Genomic DNA, 4,684 nt, shown 5'->3' with positions numbered 1-4,684 from the left:
ACACACACACACACACACACACACACACACTTTTATAAACTTTCTCAAAGTATTTCTCTCTGGACAGTTCAGCCAATGTCCATGGCGCCTTCCTCAGGCTCTGTGGCTGGGAAGCCAGGCAGACACATCTCTGATTCAGCCATGAATATGTGCTCCTGATCCCAGCCCCTGATCCCAGCCCCAGGATGTGCCAGTATAATGGCTTTACCCTAGGTAGTGTCCACTGAGGCACTGAGGATGACAGGAAACAGTCCCAGAGAGGGCTCAGGAGACCTCAAATGGCCCTGCATGGACAAGGACCACCCACATAAAGGATATTTCAGGCCAATATCAGGCCAGAGAATCAAGACTAGGGTTCCTCACCCAGGTCCCAGTCCCAGTCCCCAGCAAGGACTCAGGGTCTGAGTTCATACCTCCTCCTTCTTTGGCCCCCTCCTCCCTTCAAACCACAGTGCCCTGAGGCCTCTGGAACGCGTGCCCAGGACCTCAGTGATATTTTGAGTTTAAGAAAACTTTGCAGTCGGCAGGAGCTCTTAAAGGTTATAAATAGCAACTGCGGGAGCCCATGCCGGGAGAGGCGGAAACACGTGTCAAATACGCCTGGGAGGAGGGTATTCCAAGGCACAGACCCCTACCCCCACCCTCTCACACATACCCACACACACACTAGGGACATACTAGCTTCTGGGCATTTTACAACCACTGGAGCGGGAAGTCACACCCCACCTGGAAGGCGTCTAGGAAGCAAGACCCCTTCTATCCCCTCAGCAGGGTCTCTGGTGGCTGGATAGGTTGCCAGGGACATGTGGGGGCACTGTTGAAAGGAGATCTGGGTGTGAGGTTTCCCCTTCCCCTCTTCCACCACACACACACACACACACACACACACACACCCCAAGCTGGGAGCTTACCAGCAGAGAAGTATACACAGGGATAAGGGGGTTTTGGTCAGTGTTCACGATAACTCCAATCAACAGCTAATAGCCCTTCAGACCAAGGGGGAGGGGTTATTTTAAAGTCACAAGAGAGCCAGGCAGTCCGTAGTCCTATAAGCCCTAATTCTTTCTATCAAATGCCGTTTCTGCGCCTTTCCATTCAGAGGGACCTTAACCAATCCAAATAAAGTGTAGTTAGAGGGCTGGAGACAGCAGGATGCAGAGTCTAAAGGAGGTACACAGATCCCAGGGCATCGTCCTTCCATGGTCAGATCCCAGTGATTCTGCATCAAAAAAAGAAAGAAAGAAAGAAAGAAAGAAAGAAAGAAAGAAAGAAAGAAAGAAAGAAAGAAAGAAAGAAAGAAAGAGAAAACAAACATGCAAACAAAAACCAATGTCCCCTTGCTGGGCAGTTGAGGAAGAGAAGGGACCTGGGGACAGGAAGACGCCCCGTTCAGAGTGATAAGAGGTGTAATTTGTCAACAACACAAAACAGGATACAAGAGTCTCAACAACAAGGTCAGTAGTCAGGGACACTTCCATCTCAGGTTTGCCTTAAAGGCAGTCCTCGGGGACCCAATCTAAGTTAAAACAGTCACGAAGGCCGCACAGATGCTGAGAGAATAGGGAACCTCCGTTACCACCCTGAACCTTCCCAACTGCCCTCTCCCAGGACTGGGGTGGGAACTACTACCCCCATGCAAACACACAGGGAGGGAGGCATGACCAAGCCTCTCCTCGCTGTCTTCAGACCTGACTCTCTCATATTCTTATATGCCTGCTGGTCCCTAGCGGGTCTGGGGGAGGCAGCCACGCTTGGCATCCAGGCATTCTGAACCTCAGGGAGCCCCAAAGGGTTTATGGGGCTCCCAATGAATGGGAGCCTGTTGAGCTCTGAGGGGGCCCAGCCCAAGTAAACACAGTTGGGTCTGAGCTGCCATTCTCCCCTGTCTACTTACCCAGGACCCGGGACCAAAATACGATTTCCTGTCCCCAGGCTAAGGGCCAGAATCACCCCTCTCAGCCTTAGGCTGGGGCCCACTGGAGGAACACAGACTGGACCGAATGCCAGATTTTCAGATGCAAAGCTCTGCCTGCATTCAAAATGAATCCCTGGTCACTTTGACTCTCAAACCTTTCATCCATTAATGGCAGATTGGGAACTGAGGCCATAATAAGGGTTCAGCTCGGGGGCACACGGACCAAGCAAAACAGGTCCCCGTCCCCTGCCCTGTGCAAAGCAAAGACTATCAGGAGAAGAGAGATTCCTGGATCAGAGGAACAGGGTGTCAAGGGTTTAACAGGAAATAGGGGAGCCCTCCCTCCTTTGGCTCAACAGCCCACTGGCCTATACATATGGAATCCAGTACCTCTGTGACCCTGAATACACAATGGCGGATACATCCTTGAATAGCCCTCGAGTAGCGTACCCCAGGATACCTCAGTTTGGGAACAGGATGCCTATTAGAGCTGTTTGTGCTGTTTGTCATGGTCTTGTTAGGCCCTGGACCATCCACTTTGTTCTCAGGTCTCAGTTTCCCCCACCTGGAGACCAGGTATTAAGAAGCTTCTTGCGCACTCGGGAGGCAGAGACAGGCAGATTTCTGAGTTCGAGTCCAGCCTGGTCTACAGAGTGAGTTCCAGGACAGCCAGGGCTATACAGAGAAACCCTGTCTTGAAAAAAAACCAAAAAAAAAAAAAAAAAAAAGAAGAAGAAGAAGCTTCTTGCTTCCCGTTTTAGTTTGTGCGCCAACGTAGTACATGGGGTAGCTGGGTGAGGTGGTACTTGCCTATCATCATAGCACCCGGGATGCTGATGCAGGAAGACTGGGAGTTCAAATTCAGCCTCTCAGACAGAATAACCATTCTGTGCTCACTTATATAATAAGATGGTGCTCACTTATATAATAGCAGCACCCAGAGAGCCAAGGCAAGAAGATCAGGGGTTTAAGGTAGTCTAGGCTATGTATCAAATCCTCAGCCAGTCTGGGCTAGATATCTACAATATCCTAACTCACAAAAACAGAACAAAAGACATTGAGACCAAATGTATGGTACCCAGAAGGTCTAAGGAGAGGTGACTCCTGGAGTCAAGGGTTCTAGAAATATGCCCTGGTGACAGAAGTGTGGTTTGAGGCAGCCACCTCACGTGCCGGGCACTGGAGGCTGAGGTTGGAATGTGCTGAGCAGCGGCTGCTATGTGAATCATTATACCTCCTCAGACCCAGCCAGGTCTTCCAGACATAAACCAGCTCAGACTGGGCCCAGGCAGAAGGGCAGTCTCCGTCCAGCCCAGGTCACTAGGTCCTGGGGGACCCTGGGGTGAGGTTTCTAGGATTCTGCATGGTCTCCGTGTTCCTGTTTGTCCACATCTTCACCCTCAGCATCCACTCTGGGTTCTGCCTGTTCTACAGACTCACAAGGAAGGGTCAGCCTGTGTGCAGACCCCTGCCACTGTGTATAAGTAACCCCAAGTCTGGGAGGTTTAGCAATGTGTAGCCAGACGGAGAGGGCTTTCTGGCTGCCTTCATGCCAGGAGCCACATTCGAGTGGGCAAGCTGTCAGCTAGGGGGGCTGTGAAGAGAAGATTGGAGTGAAAGAGGTCCCTACATGTCTCCTAGCCGAGACCTCAGGAATTTTTTGTTTGTTTGTTTGGGTTGTTTTGTTTGGTTTGGTTGGTTTTTGTTTCTTCATTTTCACTTATTCGCACACTCTCTCCCTCTTCCTCTCCCTACACCATTTGTGTGTGTTTGTGTGTGTGTGTGTGTGTGTGCGCGCATACACATGCACACACACACGGCACATATATGAAGATTAGAGGACAACTTGGAGAAGTTAATGTTCTTCCGCTATGTGAGCCTCAGGCTATTAGGCTTGTTCAGTGACAACCGCCTTTACCTGCTGAGCCAAAAACCCCACCCCATTTTCCGAGACAGGGTCTCAGGTAGCCCACCCAGACCAACCTCAAACTCACCATATAATCAAGGATGAACTTCAATTTCTGATTTTCCTGCCCCCGACTCCCCACTTCTGGGATTGCTGTCATTTGCCAGCCACCAGGTGCAGTTTAAATGGTTCTGTGAGTTGTGTTCATGAGCGCCAGGTGCTCTACCAGCTCTGCTACACCCCCAGCCCTAGCCTCTGTTTATTTATATCTACTTATGTGTATGTGTGTGCCTGCAAGAGGCCAGAGAGCTTTGATGGCCTGGAACTGTAGGAAGCTGTGAGCCACCGGATGTGGTGCTGGGAACTGAACCAGTGCGTGTGTAACTGCTGAGCTGTCTCTCCGGTCTCTGGTTATTTTTGAGGCAGGGTCTCCCTGTATAGCCCAGACCTTCCTCATGCTAACAAGCACTCTTCTACTCATCTCCCACTCAGATGTCAGTTTTTCTCCCTGGGATGTGACTATGAACCGGCCCATGGCCCCATTTTTTTTTCCAAGGTGCTTAAACCTTGAATAAAATCACTTATAGATGCCGTGTTTATACCTGGTGGCAGCTGGGGATTTCAAAGGGGCAGAAGAATGAGACAGGGACAGGGATAGGTAAAGGGGGAATTCGTCTTAGCAAGGCTTGGAAGGGCAAGGGGTGTCAACTGAGGCAGAGGCTCACTGGAGGCTGAGCTGGCCTGGCGCCTGGAAGGCAAACCCATGGGGGTCAAGGGGAGGGCCTAGCTCAGGACTTCAGAACACTGGCAGGCTTGGGGTCTGGGACAAAGTCCTGAGCCATTACAGGGCTTGGTAAAAAATA

The sequence above is a fragment of the Mus pahari genome, chromosome 10 (assembly GCF_900095145.1).
Source record: "Mus pahari chromosome 10, PAHARI_EIJ_v1.1, whole genome shotgun sequence".
Lineage (NCBI taxonomy): Eukaryota > Metazoa > Chordata > Mammalia > Rodentia > Muridae > Mus > Mus pahari.
The sequence above is the reverse complement of the archived record's forward strand: the minus strand, read 5'-3'. Positions refer to the sequence as shown.